At 47.3% G+C, this 25975-nt stretch overlaps 1 protein-coding gene across 1 annotated transcript in view; it reads left to right on the forward strand.

Annotated features, from left to right (window-relative positions):
• TEX10 (testis expressed 10) overlaps positions 1-25975 on the forward strand; it is a 633649-nt gene that overhangs the window by 21172 nt on the left and 586502 nt on the right. The window lies entirely within an intron of this gene.

A 25975-nucleotide genomic window follows, 5' to 3' on the forward strand; every position in this document is an offset into this window, starting at 1 on the left:
CTGATGGGGGGCTAGGCTCTGTGGAGTGACTTCCCCATCCCCCATTTCCCATCAGGATTCTAAACGCATAGTGCTTGCCACAGACATCTATAGGAAAAACCAGAAGGATCCCCGAACAGAAAGCAAACTCAATTGGGGAAACTACCTCTGAGGATATGAAACGCTACTTAAATCCGACTCCCAAGACTAGACATACAAGGTTTGCAATGACACCTACTGCTAATTGTAACAATTCCCCGCCCAGGGAGTCAATGGGTGCACGTAGTTCGTCGGCTGATGACTTTGAAGAGGACAACGCAGGTTCGGAGGAAATGAACATCGTAGAACTAAGCAAGTATATCAAAGCCCTACCTACAAAAAATATCTTGAGGGATTTGCTTGCAGGCTTGAAAATTCATATAAGCAAGAAATTCACAACTTGCAAAAGGAATTCACTACACGAATAGAGGATGTGGAAAAAACTCAAGAGCACATCTTCCGAGAACTGCAAGCTCATAGAGACATTTTAATAGACCATACTCTTAAGCTAGAAAACATATCATCTGGCATGGAGGACCTCGAAAATCGCAATAGACGAAATAACATTCGTATTCGAGGCCTACCAGAATCTATTGGCTCCCCTGATCTAGACCGTACAGTACAAAATATCTTCTTAGATTTGCTGGATGATAAGAAGGGCAACTCTATTGAGTTTGATAGGATTCACCGCGCTCTGGGGCCCAAACCCACCTCGGACACACGACCACGTGATGTCGTATGCAGAATCCACTATTACAGAATTAAAGAAGCCATAATGATGGCGGCCAGGAAAAAAGTTGTTGTTCAATTTGAGGGACATCAAATTCTAATTCTTTCAGACCTATCCAGATGTACTCTGCTATTGCGCAGAGCCCTTAAACCATTACTGGCTGAACTTAAAAAGAAAGACATCCCATACAGATGGGGGTTTCCTTTTCAATTAACAGCATTTAAGTGAGGCAAAACGGCTTCTTTTCGAAGGCTATGTGATTTGTCTATATTCCTGGGTACCTTTGAACTTCCTATGGTAAATCTTCCTGAGTGGCCCGTGAGCCCGATGCTTCCAGAAGCTCCACCAAAATGGCTCCAGGTTCAGCAAGCCAAAAAACGAGACAACAAGCGTGCTTCATCTGATCCGCCATGAGAATTTCCTATTTTTGCTTGTGTGTCCTGGTGGGTGGGCTCTGCCTATTGATAGAGTGGGCTTCACACGACGACTTTTATAGTCTGTTTTTTCCTCTTTCTCGGTTATGCGAGACATGGTTGTCTGCCAATCATTGCATAGTTTTATTTTGTTAGCACTTCATTTCTATACTCCCAGTTTCTTATGTGTAGATGTTGCGGATTATGGGAAGTCATAAGTTCGTAGCAGGAGTTCTCCCCACCCTTTTTTTTTCTCTCCCTCATCCCTTCTTTCCCTTTCCACCCCTTCCTCTTCTCATTTCTACGGGAGATTCGCCTGCAAATGTAGGCTTATACCAATATTTTCCATAGCATATAAAACAGCCTCGACTTTGCATCTTGGTACCTGCACAGATAGTTAATCCTCTTGTTTTCATATACAACTTATATTACTAGTAGTGTTAACATGTGTCTAACTGTTATTTTTCATGTTTTCTTGGGGTGGGGGTGGGGTTCATGGCTCCTCTTTGGGATTCCTTCCCTTTGTTTGGGTTCTCGGGTAGCATGCTACCAGAACGCGTCTGTGTTGCAAGAATTACTGAGCTTTGGCTCCATTGTAACTATTGATGTATTTTGGTTTTTATTTGTTCCTCTTTCTCTACTCTGCGCTCTTCCCCTCTTTTCTCCTTCCTAAATGTCTCTTACCTATGCGGGTACCTCTCTCGGGTGGGTCGTTGAAAATTTGTTGCATTGTAAAGTACTCGGACTATGGGTAAAATAAAGTTTTGCTCCTTTAATGTAAAGGGGCTAAATATTCCTGAAAAAAGAAGGCAGGTTCTGTTTACAAGCCACAAACAGCGAGTTTCGGTCTTAACGCTCCAGGAGACCCATTTCAAAACAGGGGTTGTCCCTCTGTCTCAAAATATTATCCCAAATGGTATCACAGTTCCAATCCACATGCCAAGTCTAAAGGGGTTTCGATAGCTTTTCATAAAAGCTTTGTGCCTGAAGTGCAGGGTTCCTTAATAGACCCAGACGGTAGATATGTGTTTCTAATAATTTCCTGTAATGCACGCCAATTGGTCTTGGCTAATGTTTATTTTCCGAACCAAGGTCAGCAGAGTTTCGGTGCGTAGTGTGGGAGGCGCCTTGAGGAGTTTGCTGGCTCCTCTCCTGTGATACTGGGGGGCGATTTCAACATTCCCATGAATCCAGTGGTGGACGTCTTCTCGGGTAAGACTTCTTACTCTTTCTTCTATTAGGCGGATTCGGAAACAAATGCGCGATATGAGACTAGTAGACGTATGGAGGGTTCTGCATCCTGGCACAAGGGGTTACATTTTTTTTTCACAAGTACACAACACCTATAGCAGAATTGATTATTTTTTTTAATCTCACATAGCCTGCTGGATCTTCCAGTGGAGGCAGAGGTGGGTTCGATTCTGTGGTCGGATCATGCTCCGATATATTTCTCAATTCTGTCTCATTCTAACATAAAACCGGGATTTTCGTGGCTCCTAAATGAGAACTTACTCCAGGATTCTCTATGCAAAGCCAACGTGGAAAAAACTATCTCCAACTTCGTTACAGACCATGAGGGGGACGCCACATCTCCTTCTATGAAATGGGAGGCTCTAAAAAGCGTAATACGGGGAGTCCTCATCTCGCATGGTGTGCGCCTGAAGAGGGAGAGGGTTGCGGAAATAATCAAACTATCAGACCAAACTTATAAATTAGAAACGCAACATAAAAGAGATCTTAACCCCTTTACCCCCAAGGGTGGTTTGCACGTTAATGACCGGGCCAATTTTTACAATTCTGACCACTGTCCCTTTATGAGGTTATAACTCTGGAACGCTTCAACGGATCCCAGTGATTCTGACATTTGTTTCTCGTGACATATTGTACTTCATGATAGTGGTAAAAATTCTTTGATAGTACCTGCGTTTATTTGTGAAAAAAACGGAAATTTGGCGAAAAATATGAAAATTTCGCAATTTTCCAACTTTGAATTTTTATGCAATTAAATCACAGAGATATGTCACACAAAATACTTAATAAGTAACATTTCCCACATGTCTACTTTACATCAGCACAATTTTGGAACCAAAATTTTTTTTTGTTAGGGAGTTAAGGGTTAAAAGTTGACCAGCAATTTCTCATTTTTACAACACCATTTTTTTTTTAGGGACCACATCTCATTTGAAAGGGAACCTGTCACCCCGTTTTTTTCAAGATGAACTAAAAATAGCGTTAAATAGGGGCAGAGCTGTGCTTTACATTAGTGTATTTTGCGAGCCTTTATTCCTTACCTATGCTGCCGAAATACCTTTGTAAAGTCGCCGTTTTGGGCTGTCACTCACGCTGGTCTGGTCATATGGGCGTGGTGACAGCGCTGTTTCTCCCCCAGATCTCCGTTGGTGGCGTAGTGGTGTGCGCATGTCCAACTGGCGAATCCACTGCGCAGCTTGAAGGAAAATAGCGCGATCTGCGCTATTCAGCCGTTTATCGGTGGGCACGGCCATCTTTGTGAGGCCGCGCGTGCGCAGATGGTTCTTCTCGGCTTCCCGGGGCTTCAGGAAAATGGCCACGGGATGCCGCGCGTGCGCACATGGAGATCTCGGCGGCCATTTTCCTGAAGCCGAGCATCTTGGCTGCAGGAAAATGGCCGCCGCGATCGCCATCTGCGCACGCACGGCATCCCGTGGCCATTTTCCTGAAGCCCCGGGAAGCCGAGAAGAACCATCTGCGCACGCGCGGCCTCACAAAGATGGCCGCGCCCACGATAAACGGCTGAATAGCACAGATCGCGCTATTTTCCTTCAAGCTGCGCAGTGGATTCGCCAGTTGGACATGCGCACACCACTACGCCACCAACGGAGATCTGGGGGAGAAACAGCGCTGTCACCACGCCCATATGACCAGACCAGCGTGAGTGACAGCCCAAAACGGCGACTTTACAAAGGTATTTCGGCAGCATAGGTGGGAAATAAAGGCTCACAAAATACACTAATGTAAAGCACAGCTCTGCCCCTATTTAACGCTATTTTTAGCTCCCCTTGAAAAACCGGGGTGACAGGTTCCCTTGAAGTCATTTTGAGGGGTCTACATGATAGAAAATACCCAAGTGTGACACCATTTGTTTTTTTTTAACCAATAAACTTTTTATTGAAATATAACATATCAAATAGGACATCAAATAACATCCGAAAGAGGGAGGGGAGGGAAGAAAAGAAAATAGGGGAGATAAGGGGAACAAAGGGAAAAACGCAGTACATAATACTCAGGGACCACAGCATAATCAGTACAAAAATACACAGTTACAGTACAAGAGAGATCACATATTCAAAAGAACCATGACTTTTAAATGAGCGTAAGAGCAGACTGGGAAATATAGGTCGAGGACACCCAGGGGTCCCACCAGGAAAGGACGTTAAGGTACCGTCACACTAGACGATATCGCTAGCGATCCGTGACGTTGCAGCGTCCTCGCTAGCGATATCGTCCAGTGTGACAGGCAGCAGCGATCAGGCCCCTGCTGTGCTGTCGCTGGTCGGGGAAGAAAGTCCAGAACTTTATTTCGTCGCTGGACTCCCCGCAGACATCGCTGAATCAGTGTGTGTGACACCGATTCAGCGATGTCTTCACTGGTAACCAGGGTAAACATCGGGTAACTAAGCGCAGGGCCGCGCTTAGTAACCCGATGTTTACCCTGGTTACCATCGTAAAAAAACAAACAGTACATACTTACATTCAGCTGTCTGTCCCTTGCCGTCTATTTCCTGCACTGACTGCTGGCCGCAAAGTGAAAGTGAAAGCACAGCACAGCGGTGAGTCACACAGCGGTGACTCACCGCTGTGGCTGTGCTCTGCTTTCACTTTGCGGCCAGCAATCAGTGCAGCAAACAGACGGCAAGGGACAGACAGCTGAATGTAAGTATGTACTGTTTGTTTTTTTATGATGGTAACCAGGGTAAACATCGGGTTACTAAGCGCGGCCCTGCGCTTAGTTACCCGATGTTTACCCTGGTTACCGGGGACCTCGGGATCGTTGGTCGCTGGAGAGCGGTCTGTGTGACAGCTCTCCAGCGACCAAACAGCGACGCTGCAGCGATCCGGATCGTTGTCGGTATCGCTGCAGCGTCGCTAAGTGTGACGGTACCTTTAGTCTTTTTTGGTAAACCTTGAGCCATAATAACCTCATAACAGAAGTGAAGATCAATCTTGGAGATCAGTTCGGCCCTAGAAGGGAGATCTGAAGACTTCCATTATTTCGCAATACACTGTCTGGCAGCAACTAGGACATTGGAAATTATAGGACGGAGAGGGGAGGGGACATCTATGAGGGAGATACCCAGAACAGCGAGCTGTCTATTCAGAACAAGAGGCAGATGAGTTAGCTCAGCGATCAAGGACTCCACCCGGCGCCAGAAAACCTGAACCTGCGGGCATGACCACCACACATGGGAGGAGGAACCCATGGCACCACACCCCTTCCAGCAAAGCGGGGAGGAAGACGGAGTGAATTTCGCCAGACGGACAGGAGTAAGATACCAATGCAACTGGATCTTTTTCACCTGTTCCAAGTGGCCAAGACACGAGGAGAACTTGGAGGGATGCACCATCGCAAACCGCAAATCTTCCAGGGAGGCCTCAAAATCCAGCGAGGACTCCCAGGAAGTCATAAAAGAGAGCTTATCAAGAATACCATGGGATATAAGGGCTTTGTAGATGATAGAGATACCATGGGGCAATGTAGTGGCTGGTCTAAAGAACCTATGAGCTGGGTCCTCTGTCAAAGGCGGGGGTGCACCAAACAGCCGACGCGACCTAAGGAAGCTGCGAAGCTGTAAATATTAAAAGAAATCAATATTAGTAAGGGAAAATCTCCCTGCAAGGTCCTCAAACGACATAAGGCCACTCGAGCCGAACAGGTAAGCCACTTGGAGCACCCCGCGCCCCCTGCACAAGGAAAGAGTAATGTGCCCAATAGCATACTCCAAGGCCTGCAAAGAGATATAGTCATACATAAACACAAGATGAGAGGTGCAAAGCGACGCCCAAAGTTTAGTAGCAGTCTTGATAGTACGGAGACACGGGCCCTCAAGAGAGACACGGAGCAGCTGAAGCTCTAGGAGCAATTTAAGAGAATTTTGGGGGGCAAACTGAGACTCGATAAGAAACCAGGGTAAACGTGAGTTCCCCTCCCACCATATTTTAAGAGGCTCAAGGACCGCCGCCCTATAGTAAGACTGCACCACAGGAGCACCCAGCTCACCCATAGACTATGGTAGGGACATAATCCGACGCCTGATCCTATGAGGTTTCTTGTTTCAGATGAACCGATCTATAACCGATTGAAAAGCTAAAATAAATTTCGAGGGGATAAAAAGGGGGAGGCACCGGAAAAGGTACATAATTTTAGGGAGGAATAGCATTTTAGAAGTTTGTATGCGGGCTATCCACGAAAGCGACGCGCTCGATAACTGATCCATGCCCTTCCTGACCTCCGCGAGAGTTTCCTCACAGTTTGCACAGACGATGTTATCCAACCTAGTTATCCGGATACCTACTTACGTAAAGCCTAGGGGGGCCCAAATAAACGCATATTGGGATTGGATTTGAATTTGAAGAGGAACCGGGAGAAAAAGGGGAAAAATTGTGGATTTAGTCAAATTAAGTTTGTAATATGAGACCGCAGAAAACTCAGTTAAGATTGAGGTGATCGCGTTCAGCGAAGCTAAAGGTGAGGTGCATGTCAATACCACATCGTCTGCATAGAGACCAATTTTGTGTTCAGCTCCCCCCACCCCAATTCCTTTTATGTCCGAACTTTGCCTAACCATGGCAGCCAAGGGCTCCATGACCAGAGCAAAGATAAGGGGGGAAAGGGGGCAGCCCTGACGGGTACCGTTCAAAATGGGGAACGTCCGAGACCCAAAACCGGCCGAGCGAACCGACGCACAGGGGTTGGAATATAAGGCCATGATAGCTTTGACGATTTGCCCAGTAAGCCCAAACTTGTTCATCGTAAGCTCGATATATCCCCAGTGCACCATGTCAAACGCTTTTTCGGCGTCGAGCGACAGGAATACACTGGGGAGACCCCCCCCTCTCCACCACATCCAAAAGGTCTATCAGGCACCTAGTACCGTCCCTGGTCTGTCTACCGGGAACAAACCCAACTTGGTCAAGGTGTATGAGGCTAGGGAGAACCGAAAATAATCTGTTGGCCCAAATTTTTGCATAGATCTTAACGTCGCAATTTAGGAGGGCTATAGGACGGAAATTTCCCGGAGAGGTTGTGGGTTTCCCCTGTTTTGGGAGAGTCGCGATGGAAGCCTCCAACCCCTCAGCTCTAAAGGTACCTTCACACATAACGATATTGTTAACGATATCGTTGCATTTTGTGACGTAGCAACGATATCGTTAATGAAATCGTTCTGTGTGACAGCGACCAACGATCAGGCCCCTGCTGGGAGATCGTTGGTCGCTGAACAAAGTCCAGAACTTTATTTCGTCGCTGGATCTCCCGCGGACATCGCTGGATCAGCGTGTGACACCGATCCAGCGATGTCTTCACTGGTAACCAGGGTAAACATCGGGTAACTAAGCGCAGGGCCGCGCTTAGTAACCCGATGTTTACCCTGGTTACCATCCTAAAAGTAAAAAAACAAACACTACATACTTACCTAACGCTGTCTGTCCCCCGGTGCTGTGCTCTGCACTCCTCCTGCACTGGCTGTGAGCGTCGGTCAGCCAGAAAGCAGAGCGGTGACGTCACCGCTCTGCTTTCCGCCGCTGTGCTCACAGCCAGTACAGGAGGAGTGCAGAGAAGCAGAGCGCCGGGGACAGACAGCGTTAGGTAAGTATGTACTGTTTGTTTTTTTTACTTTTAGGATGGTAACCAGGGTAAACATCGGGTTACTAAGCGCGGCCCTGCGCTTAGTTACCCGATGTTTACCCTGGTTACCTGCATCGTTGGTCGCTGGAGAGCGGTCTGTGTGACAGCTCTCCAGCGACCAAACAGCGACGCTGCAGCGATCCGGATCGTTGTCGGTATCGCTGCAGCGTCGCTTAATGTGAAGGGGCCTTAATACTACCTACCGACAACCAGTTATTAAAAAGGCGCAGAAGATAAGGGGAGAGGACAGAGGAAAACTGAGCATAATAATAAAAAAAAAAAAAAAAAAGGAAAGCCATCCGGCCCAGGGGAGGAACCCTTATTAGCATCCCTGACGATTTGAGATAATTCAGACTCCACAATGGGGGAATTCAGATAAGAGAGCTGCTCCGCGCTGACCGAGGGAAGATCAGCCTTCTCCAAGAATGCCAAAATTAGCTCTCGCGAAGGCTGGGGAACCCCTGGGTCAGATCCAAGATCATAGAGAGAGGAATAGTAGGATGCGAACTCCTCAGCAATATGAATAGGATTGTACACCCGGGAACCGTCAGACCTAAGCAGGAATGGGATTTTGGATTGAGCCTCTCTATTTCTGACACGTCTAGCCAGAACAGCACCTGCCCGGTCCCCCATTGTATAAAATTTGCCTCTGGTTTTCCTCAGGGCATTCTCAGCCTTATGGAGAAGCAGGTTGCGAACATGCATGCGGGCTCTAGAAAGATCAGAAAAGAGCGCTGGGGTAGGTGATAGTTTGTGGGCAGACTCTAGGTGAGCTAATTCGTCTAGGGCAGACTGAATAGCTGAGTTATACTTCCTTTTGGCCGTAGCCGCCATCTTGATGAAACAACCCCTGATTACCGCCTTGTGGGCAAACCAAAGGGTATCATCACGTATGTCTGGAGTATCATTGGAGGAAAAAAATTCCCGCAAGGCTTCCTCTACAAACTAAGAGTTTGATTGGTCAGCAAGGAGATGGGCGTTGAGACGCCAATGTGCGGGAGGCCTGATAGCCAAAGGGTCTCTTAAAGTGAGGGACACCGGGGCATGGTCCGACCAAGTAATACTGCCTATATCTGCTGCAATGCAGTGAGGAAGAGCTACGTCATTCACCAGCACAAAGTCAATCCTGCTATAGGAACCGTGTCTAGGTGACATGAACGTATAATCCCTCTCGCCGCAATGTAGATATCTCCAGATATCATGTAAATTAAAGGAGTCAATTAGGGGTCCTGCCTCACATCTTGACAGGGAGAAGGCAGAGCAGTCTAGGCCTTTAGACATTGGGGCATTAAAATCTCCAGCAATCAGTTTGTGACCATGTTGAATGTCGTGTAGAATTTTGAAAAAACCCTCCAAGAATTTAAGCTGTCCTACATTGGGAGCATAAACCGAAGCAATGGTGTAGGGGGCGTTATTAATAAGACATAGAACCACAATGAACCTACCCAGCGGATCCGCTATGGAGCGAATCAGTTGAAAAGAGTTGGCTTTGCTAAAGAAAATGGCTACTCCCGCCTTTTTTGACGGGCCATTGGCAAAAAATTGGTGCGGATATAGACCTGAGTGCATTCTAGCATTATCACATTCCAGCAAATGCGTTTCTTGAAGACACAAAATGTCATGACGGGATTTGCCCAGCTGACGCCACACAATAGACCTCTTTCCCGGGGAGTTGAGGCCATTCACATTAATTGAATACAACGAAATACTCATAGCAAAGTTATATAAACAGTTTTACAACCCTCTAAGCGCCGATAAACTGTGCGGAAGAGCAGATGGCATGTGGCCGGCAAACCAGAACATAAGTAAGGAGAGACCGGGAGGGGAGGAGGGGGGGAAGGGGGAAAAACAAACAACAGACAACAAATAAACCAGTAGACCGAGGTCCATTCAGGAATACCCTGAGTCCAAAAGGTGAGATTCAAAAAAACAGTTCACCTCTGGGGCAGAAAGAAGCTGCGGATACTCTCAGAGAGGAACCAGCGCAGCTTAAGAAAAGAGAAAAAAAAAAGTGATAAACAAAAAACAAATCCGTACGGGAAAATAGCCGGGAACCAGAGATGCAGTGAACTTCAGGCCACCTCCCAGTCCGGTACAATGCGGGCCCGAAGATTTCTGCCAGTCCCAGGCTTTGGAAGGTTTGCGGAGACCGGAGAGCCAGGAGCTGAGAGTCCCCACTTGGAGAGGGCAGTTGCTGCGTGCGACGGAGTCAGGCAGGTGGTGATTGATCCATCTTTACGGATGAGGAGCTTGGTGGGAAACCCCCAGCGATATAGAATGCCCTTTTCTCTGAGAACAGCAGTATAAGGTCCAAAAGCCCTCCGGAGGGCCAAAGTACCAGGGGAGAGGTCTGGAAAGACAGGGACGCGGGCGAATCTTTCGGGTAGAACTGGGTTCTTCCTTAGTGCCTGAAGAAAGTCTTCCTTCATTTCATAGAAGTGTATGCGTGCAAGAACGTCTCTTGAAACCGAAGGCCCCAGACAAGTCGGTTTAGGGATCCAATGCACACGGTCAATTATGATATCTTTTGAGGCAAACTGAGGGAGAGCTGCAGCAATAAAATCCTGCAGAAACCGTTTTAAATCCCCTGCCAAGATAGATTCCTCAATGCCTCTGAGTTTAACGTTAGGTCCAGGAGAAATATCTTCCAGGTCCAGGGCTTTGGAGTGAGTTTTCGTGGCCAGGGTTTGCAGGGTCTCATGAGCGTCCCAGAGTTCGTTGTGAGAGGAGACCAGTTCCGCCATCTTGCGTTCCAGGCGGTCAGTGCGGTTACCCAGCTCCACCACCTCCCCCCCTCAATTCAGCCAGCATGGTGCGCATATCCTCTTGTATGGAGGCTCTAAGATCTCCAAGTAGGCCCTTAAGTAGAGCGGCAGTCTCAGGGCCATCAGCAGGATCCGACTCTGTATCGCCTGAAAGCGACGCTTGAGCGCCGTGTTGTGAGGAGCGGGAAGCCCTGGGGGAGGACGGCGCCATCTTGGAGCTCAACGGCGGCTGAGGAGAGGCCGCAAAGAAATCAAGAATTCTCCTGGAGGGATCGCGGGCGCTGGCTTTAAATTTCCCCATGCACTCACCGCTGCTCCGGGGACCGATGCCGACTTCGTGGAGGTGAAAGAGGACGCCGGAAAAGAAGGTATGAGCCGCTTTAAGGTTCCCGGCCACGGAGCTCCCGCTCTGTGCGACCTACTCCATCGGCAGATAGGCCACGCCCCCCGTGTGACACCATTTTAAAAACTGCACCCCTCAAGGTGCTCAAAACCATATTCAAGAAGTTTATTAACCCTTCAGGTGCTTCACAGGAATTTTTGGAATGTTTAACCCCTTTCTGCCATTAGACGTACTATTCCGTCCATGTGGGGTGGGCTTTACTTCCCAAGGACGGAATAGTACGTCATAGGCGATCGGCCGCGCTCACGGGGGGAGCGCGGCCGATCGCGGCCGGGTTTCAGCTGCTTATCGCAGCTGACATCCGGCACTATGTGCCAGGAGCAGTCACGGACCGCCCCCGGCACATTAACCCCCGGCACACCGCAATCAAACATGATCGCGATGTGCCGGCGGTGCAGGGAAGCATCGCGCAGGGAGGGGGCTCCCTGCGTGCTTCCCTGAGACCCCCGCAGCAACGCGATGTGATCGCGTTGCTCCGGGGGTCTCCTAGCTTCCTCCCTGCAGCAAATCCCGGATCCAAGATGGCCGCGGATCCGGGTCCTGCAGTGAGGGAGGTGGCTTACCAAGTGCCTGCTTAGAGCAGGCACTTGGTAACGCTGCAGCGCTGTTTGACAGATCGTTGATTTGTCAGAGTGCTGTACAAACTGGCAGATCACCGATCTGTATTGTCTTTCCCTGGGACAAAGTAAAAAAGTGAAAATTTTTTTTTACAAGTGTGAAAAAAAAAATCCTAAATAATGAAAAAAAAAAATTATTCCCATAAATACATTTCTTTATCTAAATAAAAAAAAAAACAATAAAAGTACACACATTTAGTATCGCAGCGTCCATAATGACCCGACCTATAAAACTGGCCCACTAGTTACCCCTTCAGTAAACACTGTAAGAAAAAAACGAGGCAAAAAACAACACTTTATTATCATACCGCCGAACAAAAAGTGGAATAACACGCGATCAAAAAGACAGATATAAATAACCATGGTACCGCTGAAAGCGTCATCTTGTCCCGCAAAAAACGAGCCGCCATACAGCAACATCAGCAAAAAAATAAAAGTTATAGTCCTCAGAATAAAGCGATGCAAAAATAATAATTTTTTCTATAAAAGTTATCGTATAAAAGCGCCAAAACATAAAAAAATGATATAAATGAGGTGTCGCTGTAATCGTACTGACCCGAAGAATAAAACTGCTTTATCAATTTTACCAAACGCGGAACGGTATAAACCCCTCCCCCCAAAAGAAATTCATGAATAGCTGGTTTTTGCTAATTCTGCCTCACAAAAATAGGAATAAAAAGCGATCAAAAAATGTCACGTGCCCGAAAATGTTACCAATAAAAACGTCAAGTCGTCCCGCAAAAAACAAGACCTCCCATGACTCTGTGGACTCAAATATGGAAAAATTATAGCTCTCAAAATGTGGTAACGCAAAAATATTTTTTGCAATAAAAAGCGTCTTTCAGTGAGTGACGGCTGCCAATCATAAAAATCCGCTAAAAAACCCGCTATAAAAGTAAATCAAACCCCCCTTCATTACCCCCTTAGTTAGGGAAAAATAAAAAAAATTTAAAAAATGTATTTATTTCCATTTTCCGGTTAGGGTTAGGGCTAGGGTTAGGACTAGGGCTAGTGTTAGGGTTAGGGCTAGTGTTAGGGTTAGGGCTAGGGTTAAGGCTACAGTTAGGCTAAAAGCTACAGTTAGGGTTAAGGCTACAGTTAGGGTTAAGGCTACAGTTAGGGTTAAGGCTACAGTTAGGGTTAAGGCTACAGTTAGGGTTAAGGCTACAGTTAGGGTTAAGGCTACAGTTAGGGTTAAGGCTACAGTTAGGGTTAAGGCTACAGTTAGGGTTAAGGCTACAGTTAGGGTTAAGGCTACAGTTAGGGTTAAGGCTACAGTTAGGGTTAAGGCTACAGTTAGGGTTAAGGCTACAGTTAGGGTTAAGGCTACAGTTAGGGTTAAGGCTACAGTTAGGGTTAAGGCTACAGTTAGGGTTAAGGCTACAGTTAGGGTTAAGGCTACAGTTAGGGTTAAGGCTACAGTTAGGGTTAAGGCTACAGTTAGGGTTCAGGCTACAGTTAGGGTTCAGGCTACAGTTAGGGTTCAGGCTACAGTTAGGGTTCAGGCTACAGTTAGGGTTAGGGTTTGGATTACATTTGCTTTTGGGAATAGGGTTGGGATTAGGGTTAGGGGTGTGTCTAGGTTAGAGGTGTGGTTATATGGAGGAAAAGTTCAAAGATTTCCAAAATCCTCTGGATACACCAATCACACTGACAGAAATAACAGAAAGGATCACACAGATAAAAGGTAAAAAAGCCAGTGGTCCAGATGGGATCCTCCCAGAAATGCTGAAATACAGCCCTCCAGACATCCAGGCTGCGATAACAAAACTATTTAATATTGTACTGCAGGCCGGCTGCTTCCCCAAAAACTGGAACCAAGGCCTCATAACCCCTATACACAAAAATGGGGACAAGTACGACCCAGCAAACTACCGAGGGATATGTGTCAGCAGCACCCTGGGTAAACTCTTCAACTGCATCCTGAACAAGAGGATCCTCACCTTCCTCACCGAGCACAACGTCCTCAGCAAGAGCCAAGCAGGGTTCATGCCAAACCACCGCACCACTGACCACATCTACACTCTGCACAGCCTCATCAAGAGCCACGTCCACAATACAAAGAACGGGAAGATATACGCTTGTTTTGTGGACTTCAAGAAGGCCTTCGACTCAGTGTGGCACCCAGGACTATTCCTAAAATTGCTGGGGAGCGGAATAGGAGGCAAAACATATGATGTCATCCGAAGCTCCTACACAGAGAACAGTTGCAGTGTGAAGGTCAACGGAAGGAGGACAGCCTATTTCCAACAAAGTCGAGGAGTGAGACAGGGCTGCAGCCTCAGTCCAACGCTCTTTAACATCTACATCAACGAGCTGGCAGTGGCCCTAGAGTCCTCCTCAGCACCAGGACTCACCCTCCATGACACCCAGGTGAAATTTCTGCTGTATGCAGATGACCTCGTGCTGTTATCACCAACTGAGAAAGGCCTCCAAGATCATCTGAAAATCCTAGAGACCTTCAGCAGCACATGGGCACTGCCAATCAACGAGAAAAAAACTAATATCATGGTGTTCCAGAAAAGAAAGCAGAAACCCACTGGCAATCCTACCTTTATGATAGACAACCGTCCACTTACTGAAACCAACAGGTACACCTACCTGGGCCTAGAACTCAGCCAGTCAGGGAGCTTCAAGCAAGCCATAGAGTCACTAAAAGACAAGGCATCCAAAGCCTTCTATGCCATCAGAAGGCGTCTGTACCACCTCAAGGCACCAGTAACCGTATGGCTAAAAATTTTTGACTCCATCATTGCCCCAATTCTTCTATACGGTAGTGAGGTCTGGGGCCCAGTCTCATACCCAAACTGGTCAAAGTGGGACGCTGGGCCGACAGAAATATTCCACCTAGAGTTCTGCAAGCATCTTCTCCAAGTCCATCGGAGCACATCAAATAGCGCCTGCCGAGCAGAGCTGGGCAGATTCCCACTACACATCGCAATAAAGAAGAAGGCGCTGTCATTCAAGGCTCATCTACAAAGTAGCAGTCCCAGCTCCTACCATCACAAAGCCTTCCTACACCAGGAAGCCTCAGGAAGCCTCCCAAGGAAAAGTACCCAAAGCCAGTCTGACCAAGCCATCAACCTCCATGGCCTGACAAAAGGTGAAATCCAAAAAATGGTACACAAAGTCAAAGAGGAATATCTCAGCATCTGGAGGAACGACATAAACAAATCCCAGAAACTGACAATATACCGGAATCTACAGAGGGAGTACAAACTGGCCCCATATCTAGAGAAACTAGAAAACCCCAAAGATCGACAGATCCTGAGCCGGTACAGACTGAGCGCCCACAGCCTACTCATCGAATCCGGGCGGCACCGACAGAACTACAAGCCTCGAGAGAACAGACTCTGCCAGCAGTGCCCCCAGGAGGCCGTGGAGGATGAGGCCCACTTCCTGCTGAGGTGCCCCAAATACTCCGCAGTGAGGGACACTCACTTCAAGAGGCTGTCTGATTTCCTCCCAGATTTCACCTCCAAGGAGGAGGAAGAGAAACTGCCGATAATACTGGGGGAAGAGGAAAGTGCAGTGGCCGTAGCAGCGGAATATGTCAGTGCCTGCCACAGACTAAGAGGAGCCTGATATGTCATGGACTCCCGTACCCCAACACTGGACATATCCCTATCCCCCGACTAAAGAGCCCGATATGTCATGGACTCCTATACCCCACCCTGGAAACATCCCCTATCCTCTAAAAGGAATTTGATATTCCCTGGACCTCTATATGCCCCCCCTCCCCCACCCCCGTATTTTTACCATATGCTTTGGCAATGCTAACATGTACTTAGTCCTGCCAATAAAGCTCATTTGAATTTGAATTTGAATTTGGTTAGGGTTACCATTGGAATTAGGGTTAGGGGTGTGTTTGGATTAGGGTTTCAGTTATAATTGGGGGGTTTCCACTGTTTAGACACATCAGGGGCTCTCCAAACGCGACATGGCGTCCGATCTCAATTCTAGCCAATTCTGCGTTGAAAAAGTAAAACAGTGCTCCTCGTGACGTACTATCTCGTCGGTGGTCATAGAGGCCCACCCCACCTCGACGGGATAGTACGTCTAATGTCAGAAAGGGGTTAATGATGTTACGTTTGCACACTTGTCTACTGCTAGGCAAAAGTTGCTCGCCTTATTGGATCAAAAATCACGCTACCTCAGGGAAAGGCTCCGAAATCGCTTTTATCAATTTGGAAATAAAAGCGGCAAGATTCTGGCTAGATATATTAATCCACGTGGTCCAAATACATTTATCCCCTTCATTAAAAACGGGAGAGGGGAGAAGGTACACAACACTAGGGACATCATTTCGGGCTTTAGTGATTATTATAAAGACTTATATAACATAGATGGCCTCTATAAAGGTATGTCCACATCCTCACTCCATAACAAAATTAACGCATATCTACAACAAAATAATATACCCCTCCTTTCGGAAGATAAGGTATTGGACGTAGAAAGGGAATTTACATTGGATGAGGTATCGGAAACTATTAAAGATCTGAAGCAGGGGAAAAGCCCAGGTCCAGATGGGTATTCAGCTGGTTTCTATAAGTTATTCTCCACATTATTGAGCCCAATCTTTCTTGCAATGTGCTATTCTATTTCCTCCGGTGGTTCTTTTCCCCCTCAGGCCCTAGCCGCTCATCACGGTCTTACCAAAACCAAAGGATCCCTTGCTGTGTAATAACTATCGTCCAATATCCCTAATAAATCTAGATGTAAATATCTATACAAAAATGATTGCAAATAGACTGAGTCCTCTCCTTCCGGATGTGATAAATCGAGATCAGGTGGGCTTTGTCCCGGGTAGGGTGGCGCGGGATAACACCATACGGACCATCTCTTTAATAGACAGGGCGGGGCGAGAGGGAGGAGATCCTATGTGCATCCTGTCGATCGATGCCGAAAGGCCTTCGACCGGGTGCACTGGGAGTTTTTATTCCAGGTCTTGGGTGGGATTGGTTTGGGGGAAAATACGTTGCACAGAATTAAGGCCTTGTATACCTCTCCTAGCGCCCAGGTAAAGGTAAATGGCGCCCTTTCGGATGTGTTTGTAATCAGGAATGGCACGAGGCAGGGGTGCCCGCTTTCCCCTCCCTTGTACATTTTGTCAATGGAATATCTGGCCACCGCCATACGTAACAATCCTTCTATTGGGGGAGTTAAACTTAGATCGGAGGAGCACAAGTTGGAGCTTTTCGCCGATGATATCCTTTTATGTATTACTTCCCCTATAACTAGTATACCCAATATTTTATCAGAATTAACGAAATTTGGACATCTAAGCAATTTTAAAATTCCCATAAATCTGTGATCTTAAATATATCATTACCGCTGCCCGAGGTGGGCCGGTTGCGCACATCCTTCCCGTTTGGGTGGCGCTTTGACTCACTTACGTATCTAGGGGTCAAGATAACAGCCAAAGTCTCCGGATTGTATGACGCAAATTTTAAAACGGCGTTACAAAAAGCGGAGCTGGACCTAGAGAGGTGGCATAAACTTCAATTGTCCTTGTTTGGTAGAGTCAACGTAATCAAGATGGACTTAAGGTACCGTCACATTTAGCGACGCTGCAGCGATCCAGACAACGATCCCGATCGCTGCAGCGTCGCTGTTTGGTCGCTGGAGAGCTGTCACACAGACAGCTCTCCAGCGACCAACGATGCCGGTCCCCTGGTAACCAGGATAAACATTGGGTTACTAAGCGCAGGGCCGCGCTTAGTAACCCGATGTTTACCCTGGTTACCAGCGTAAACGTAAAAAAACCCAAAACACTACATACTTACATTCCGGTGTCTGTCCCCCGGCGCTCTGCTTCCTGCACTGACTGTGAGCGCCAGCTGGAAAGCACAGCGGTGACGTCACCGCTGTGCTCTGCTTTCCGGCTGGCCGGCGCTCACAGTGCAGAGAAGCACAGCGCCGGAGGACAGACAGCGGAAGGTAAGTATGTAGTGTTTTTTCTCTAGTAACCACCACGACAGCACACCTGGAGGATGTTACCCCTTTCTTTCCTAATAGGGACAGGAAATGACAAGAGGTTAAATAACCCCTCCCTCATCCTCCCCCTCAGTGTTTTTTCCTGTCCCTACTAGGGATGAAGAGGTCATCCCAGGTGTGCTGTGCCGGCAGCGGTCACCAGGGGGGAAAAGAGATTCTATGCCGGGCAGCTGGGGAGCAGACTTACCTCTCTTCCCCGAGCGCTGCTCCCGTCTCTCCGGACTCGGGACTTCCGCCACCAGTCCGCACCGACAAGGCAAGGTCTGGGCGGCATTCTTCGGCTGGAGGCCACCCTGAGCTCTCCAGCCCCTCTCCTCCTCCAGCGCTGTGCGCACGATGAGGACTTCCGGTCTGAAGCCGGCGGCAGGAAGTGACGTCAGACGCCGGCCAGCTTCAGCATTCAGGAAGCTCCTTTGCGTTCCACGCTGGAACGCATGTCAGTTAGCATGGATATCGGCGGTCTTTCTCCCCCCACATCCGGACATTGGAGGAGGAGGTCCTCTCACAGGAGGACAGGTGCTGTGTCCGGTCGCCTATTTAAGAGCCCCGGACAAGAAGACGTCTCAGGTAAGACCACTGTGTGGTGAAAATCATGGAGACGTCTGCCTCGCGCTCTGCTATTGCAGATCCCAGCACCATCCCGACCCCAGTAAGTAATCTGGCCCAGGGTGTCCACTCCCTGATGCGGGTTGCAATCTTATGATTCCTTCTCCCTTTTATTTCAGGGGGACAAGGAAACCGCATCAGGAGGCAGATCCAAAGCTGCACGTAAATGTGCTGTCTGTGCAAAAAAACTGTCCTCTTCATATAAGAAGACCTTGTGCAAAGAGTGCACAGAAAAAATTGTCAGAGAAGAGCAGCCATCTCTAATGGAAGAGATTAAAGGCTTGATCCAGCACGAGATCAGAAGCTATCTGGCCACACTCTCCCAGCCCCCCCCCCCCAGTACTCCTCCGGAAGCTAAGAAAAGGAAGCTTAATCCAGAGGATGAAAGGCATGAGGAATCTCAGGGGGAGATGTCGGATGAACATCCAGAGGAAGGTGAAATATCCTTAGACTCAGAGGCTTCTCAGCAAGAGAGATACTACTTCTCCTCCAGTGACATAGAAGAACTCCTCACAGGAGTGAGGAAAACTATGGAGATTGAAGAAGAGAAAACGGCTCAGTCAGTACAAGATGAGATGTTCGGGGGTCTTCGTTCTAAGAAGAAACAAGTATTTCCCATTCACAAGAACATCCGTGATTTAGATCTAGAAGAATGGGAGACTCCGGAAAAGAAGTTGACCACCCCAGCAGAAATTAAGGATCGGTTTCCGGTAGATGACGAAACTGCTTCATGCTGGTCGGAGATTCCTAAGGTGGATATCCAGATCGCTAGGTTAGCTAAGAAAACCACGCTACCATTTGAAGATGCCTCCCAGTTGAAGGACCCTCTGGAGCGTAAAATGGATGGGCTGCTAAGAAAGTCTTGGGAGACGTCCGCATCTTTACTTAACATCAATTCAGTGTCTACCTGTGTGGCTAGATCAATGCACCGCTGGCTGGGTCAATTAGATGAACACCTGTCTTCAGGCACTCCCAGGGAGGAGATCCTGGCCTCTCTACCTATCTTCCAGAAAGCGACAGGATTTCTAGCGGATGCCTCAGCTGAGTCCGTGAGGGTGGCAGCAAGGTCATCAGGATTGTCAAATTCTGTAAGACGAGCACTCTGGCTGAAATCATGGTCTGGGGACGTGACCTCGAAGATGAGGCTCTGTTCGATTCCCTTTAAAGGGAATTATATTGGGCCGGCCCTGGATGGTCTACTGGAGAAGGCTTCAGATAAAAAGAAGACATTGTCAGAACCTAGAAAGCCTAGGAAAAGACCCTTTCGCTCTCAACAAGAGCATACTCCTCAATACAGAGGCAAGGGTAAGACAGGGCGCTGGAGTTACCCAAAAGGAGGGAGAGACAGAAATCTTTCTTTCCCAGCCCCAAAACCAGAGAAAACAATGACGCCACCAGAGTAGGGGGTCGTATTTCAAACTTCCTCCCATACTGGCAAGCAATTTGCTCAGACCAATGGACGTTAACATCAGTCAGAGACGGAATAAAAATAGAGTTGATATCATATCCTCAAAAGATGTCAAGAACAACATCTTTAGCTACACCAAAGCTACAGTCCATATTGATAGCGGGAGTACAAGATCTTTTAGACAACAAAGTGATCTCCTCAGTCCCGGAGAACGAGAAGAACAGAGGACATTATTCAAATTTGTTTCTAATAAAGAAACCAAACGGGTCCCATCGAATAATAATCAACCTAAAACCTCTGAATCAACATGTCGCCTACAGAAGGTTCAAGATGGAATCAGTAAGGTCCACAGTACCCCTCATAGGACAAGATTTCGTCATGGCGACGATAGATCTACAGGACGCGTATTACCACGTCCCAATCCATCCAACTTATCGAAAATTCCTAAGATTTGCAGTCACCAGGGGAAAAGACAGACTATTTTCAGTTCAATGTCTTCCCCTTTGGGCTATCCTCAGCCCCGAGGATCTTCATGAAGATCATGTCCGAAGTAATGGCCTACATCAGAGGTCAACGAATATGCATAATGCCATACCTCGACGACCTACTGATAGTGGCCCCCTCAGTTCCCACTCTTCAAGAACACCTTCAGAGGGTAGTCCAGATCTTATCGTCCCTAGGCTGGATAGTGAACCACAAGAAATCGGAGATGGTTCCATCAACAACAAAGGTCTTTTTAGGGGTCCTACTAGATTCTCGCAGCCAAACATCTTTTTTACCAGAACAAAAACGGACCTTGCTTACAGCAAAGATCAGAACATTGAGGGACAAGAAGATAACTTCTCTAAGGTGGGCCATGTCGGTTCTCGGGACCATGACGTCGTGCATCCAGATGGTGTCATGGGCACAAGCCCACACCAGAGTACTCCAGACTCATATTCTGTCAAATTGGGACGGATCCCCAGATTCTCTGGACAGAAAGATCAGAATACCACCGCACGTAAAGTCATCTTTGACGTGGTGGCTACAAAAGGAAAACCTACTCAGAGGAGTTTCCTGGTCGCAGGACCCAGCAATCTCTATAACAGTAGATGCCAGCGAAAGAGGTTGGGGAGCTACGGTAGCCCAACACATATTTCAAGGGAACTGGCCAAGCGAGATAAGTCAACGATCCTCGAACTTCAGAGAATTAAAAGCTGTAGAGGAAGTCCTCAAAGCAGCGGTAACTCTCGTTCAGAATTCCCATATCAAGATCTACTCGGACAACATGACAACAGTTGCCCATCTTCGTCATCAGGGAAGTACAAGACACGAGGATCTAAAGGCCATATCACCCAGAATATTTTCCTGGGCCGAAGAACATGTTCTCTCTCTTTCTGCCCTGCACATAAGAGGGGAAATAAATGTACAGGCCGACTTCCTGAGCAGAGAAAAGATCCATCCTGGAGAATGGGGTCTAGACCCAGAAACTTTTCAGATTTTGGTCAGAAAGTGGGGACAGCCGGAAGTGGACCTGTTCGCGAACGCCCAGAACACAAAAGTGGATCAATTTTTTTCACTAGATCCAACCAATCCGGGGCTAGGAGTAGACGCATTGGCCCAACCATGGACATTCTCACTGGCCTACGCGTTTCCTCCATTACCAATTCTACCAAGGGTCCTACAGAAGATAAGGACAGAAAGAGTCAGTGTAATCTTAGTAGCTCCATTTTGGCCCAAAAGAATTTGGTTTGGGTCCCTCATCAGCCTAAAAGTAGATGGACCAATGGCACTACCTCCGATCAAGAACCTCCTCTATCAGGGGCCAATACTTCATCCAGACCCCGAGAGATTACATCTGAATGCCTGGCTTCTGAATTCTCAATTCTGAGGACCAGAGGGCTATCAAAGAAGGTCATTAGTACGCTACAGAAAAGCCGGAAGACCGTTACCAATTCCATTTATCAGAAAATATGGAAGACCTATATCACATGGAGTGCTCCTGAACGGCCCAACCCAGATAGGCCGAACCTAGCCAGAATCCTGGATTTTTTACAAGATGGATTAGAAAAAGGTCTCAAACCCAGCACCCTCAAGGTACAGATGGCGGCACTGAGCTCGTATTTTGACCAACCTCTAGCCGAACACAGATGGATAAGAAGGTTTATGACGGCAGCATCCCGCATATCTCCAAGATCCATTAATATAGTTCCGTCTTGGGACCTCAATATAGTCCTGAAGGGACTTACACTTCCACCTTTCGAACCTTTGTCATCAATAGCAATGGATAGACTCGCTTGGAAAACCACCTTCCTGATAGCCATAACTACAGCCAGGAGAGTAGGTGAACTACAGGCCCTGTCGATCAATGAACCTTACATGAGGATTCTACAAGATAGGCTTATTCTGCGATTGGATCCATCCTTTCTTCCAAAAGTCGTCTGACTTTCATAAGTCACAGGAGATAATTCTCCCTTCCTTTTATCAAGAACCAAAAAATGAAGAACAACAGTTCCATACTTTAGACGTTCGAAGAACGGTACTTTATTACCTTCAAATTTCAGATAAAATTAGGAAGGATCAGAATTTATTTATCCATCTTCATGGGCAGAATAAGGGAAAGAAGACTTCCAAATCTACAATTGCCAATTGGATCAAGAGGGCAATCTTGGAGGCCTATCAGATCCAAGGCCTTCCACCGCCAGAAAAATTCACAGCTCATTCTACCAGAGCAACAGCTGTCTCCTGGGCCGAGAAAGCCAGTGCTTCCATTGAGCAAATATGCAGAGCGGCTACGTGGTCCTCGGTCCATACATTTTCTAAACATTACAGGCTAGACCTGATGTCAAAGGAGGACTTGGCCTTCGGAGAAAAAGTCCTTGGGGCTATAGTCCCTCCCTAATAGATTACTCTTGGGTACTGCTCCAGGTGTGCTGTCGTGGTGGTTACTAGAGAAAATAGAATTATTCTTACCGTTAATTCGGTTTCTAGTAACTCACCACGACAGCAGGAGTAATCCCTCCCTATGCTTGATATACGTTCTGAAAAGAATAAATATAATTTGAAGCATTCCTTCTCCTGTGGTCCTTTATAATAACACTGAGGGGGAGGATGAGGGAGGTGTTATTTAACCTCTTGTCATTTCCTGTCCCTATTAGGAAAGGGGTAACATCCTCCAGGTGTGCTGTCGTGGTGAGTTACTAGAAACCGAATTAGCGGTAAGAATAATTCTATATATTTTTTTTTTTACGTTTACGCTGGTAACCAGGGTAAACATCGGGTTACTAAGCGCGGCCCTGCGCTTAGTAACCCGATGTTTACCCTGGTTACCAGGTAAGACATCGCTGAATCGGCGTCACACACGCCGATTCAGCGATGTCTGCGGGAGTCCAGCGACGAAATAAAGTTCTGGACTTTCTGCTCCGACCAACGATGGCACAGCAGGATCCTGATCGCTGCCTGTCATACTCAACGATATCGCTAGCCAGGACGCTGCAACGTCACAGATCGCTAGCGATATCGTTGAGTGTGCAGGTACCTTTACTGCCACGTCTTTTATATTACTTCCAGACAATCCCGTTGTACCTTCCTGCTTCCTTCTTCTCGCAACTTAAGAAAGCGGTCATCCGACTGGTCTGGTCCCACACCAGATCAAGAATATCATTTTTTGTAGTAAGCAGATCCAAGAAGGTGGGGGGAATTGGCCTACCGGACTTCCTAGTTTATAGCCGCGCCTCAATCGGTGCCTGCATTTTAGATCTGTACCACAGCAGAAATAATAAGTGGGTCGGCCTGGAGGATGATCTTATTGGTGGGGATCCTCAGACGATACTATGGAACGCGGGAGGAGGGGGGGTCTAACCTACCCTTCATGACTAGGAACATGCTCCTACTTATCCGGCAGAGTGGTAGGAACATAATAACCTCTACATCCCCGGGTCCACTAACCCCAATATACGACAATCCTCATTTCCCTGCAGGACTCCGTAGGGATACCTACCTGAGTAAGAACAGGGCTTCAAGGCCCATTATATATGACTTCATAAATCAGACGGGTATTAAGCCACTACACGAAATATACCAGGGGGTTGAACCTCCTGAGGGCTCTTGGTTCTTCTATGAGCAGTTAAAAAGTTTCATAGGCGCGACATTTAAATTTAACAAGTCCATGGGAACATTGACCCCTTTCGGGAAAATTTGTCTTGCTGGGGACCCTCCGGTCCGCAAGGTCTCCCTGTGATCTAACTTTTTCCAGGAGAGTCAAATACCAACACATGATTTTCCAACGTTTTTTTTCGAGATGGGAGAGTGACTTGAGGATATCTTTGTCTCAAGAGGAGAGGGACAAGATTTTATTTACTTTTAGGAACTCGTTGTCTGCCGTGTCACAGGAGAGGAGCTATAAGATTCTGTTGAGGTGGTATAGATGCCCTTGCCAGGTTCATGCTATGTTCCCGGCGATCCCAGATATCTGTTGGAGATGTGCATCAGAAAAGGGGACATACGTCCATATCTGGTGGGAATGCCCGCCTATAAAGAGACTTTGAACGTTAGTCTTTGATCTTTATAATAATCTATCCGCAAAATACAGCCCACGGTGGAACTAGCCCTTTTGCCTTTGTGCGACCTATCGATCTCTGGGTTTAAGAGGAGTCTTCTCAGACATTTTCTCACGGCAGTCAGGAACTTAATTCCCCGATATTGGAAGCAGGATCGCTACCCCTCATGCTCCGACTTTGTTGCGGAACTAAACAATATTTACAGAATGGAACAATTGATAAACCAGTCCACTGGGGATTCTGGGAAATTTTATAATATTTGGGCTCCGTGGATTGTGTTCAGGGAGACCCCAGAGCTGGACGCGTGGCTGTCCAGGGCCTAACCCTCATATGAAATCGCTCCAGATGTGTTCATGGAATGGATGCCGTCCCTTTACCCTTACTTGCTACTGTGGCTTAAATCAATGTCAGCGATATGTCAGCTTCTTCACCGCTGCATGGGGTTTAGGGCCCACCCGGGGAGGGGGGGGGGGGGGAGGGTTCGTACTCCCTGTGCCTATCGTACCCTCCTATTTCTACCCGCATTCCCTTCTCTTCCTCCTTTCTTCTTTTCTTTCACCTTCTCTCTTTCTAACTACCTTTTCTATTTAGTGACGTTTTCTATTAAAACAAACAACTCAATGAAGGATTTTCTTCGTTGTTGTTTACCTGTTTCAATAATAAGTTATTATTACTAAATTGAAAGTGATAACATTGGCATTGGCCAATAACACCCGGAAACCGCTGGGACTTTATCTTCATGTTTGAATAATGGGTTGTATCCTATTGATGTATCCAATTGTGTTTCAGCGTTGCTCCATTTCTGTACTGATCATTTGCTTCAATAAACTTGATTTATAAAAAAAAACTGATATTTGATTTTCAGTCAGAATTTTATTTGAAGTGTTTACTACCAGACTTTTGCCATTTGTTTTTCTGCTGGTGACTTGTTTTTCCCTCTCTTCTCTTTTTTTGCTGTCTCCGATGCTTTTTTCCTCCCCTTTTCCTGCTGGTTTCGTTTTTCCCTTAACAAATCTGGTCGTGAAAAATCATAGCTAGATGATAAAATTTCATTATTACAGATCTTAAAATTGTCTCTCTTTATCCAGTGACCTTTTTTCCAAGTTCCTGAATTTTCCTTTTGCCAATTGTAAATATTTCCATCTCTATAATCATCCATATCCCGATTCCACTTCCTATGCTTTACATCTTCTAATTCAGTACGCAGTTTGTCCATCTTAGTTTTTAACCCCTTTCTAACATTGGACGTACTATTCCGTCCATGTGGGGTGGGCCCTAATTCCCAAGGACGGAATAGTAAGTCCAGCGCGATCGGCCGCGTTCATGGGAGCGCGGCCGGGTGTCAGCTGACTATCGCAGCTGACATCCGGCACTATGTGGCAGTATAGGGAAGCATCACCCAGGGAGGGGGCTCCCTGCGGGCTTCCCTGAGACAATCGGTACATGGCGATGTGCTCACCTTGTACCGAGCGTCTCCTCCCTGCAGGCCCCAGATCCAAAATGGCCACGGGGCTACTTCCGCGTCCTGCAGGGAGTACTTCCGGGTCCAGAGCAGGCGCTGGTAACAAAGGAGCAGGGCACGCCAGATCGCTGATCT

This window comes from Ranitomeya imitator, chromosome 6, assembly GCF_032444005.1.
Source record: "Ranitomeya imitator isolate aRanImi1 chromosome 6, aRanImi1.pri, whole genome shotgun sequence".
Taxonomy (NCBI): Eukaryota; Metazoa; Chordata; class Amphibia; order Anura; family Dendrobatidae; genus Ranitomeya; species Ranitomeya imitator.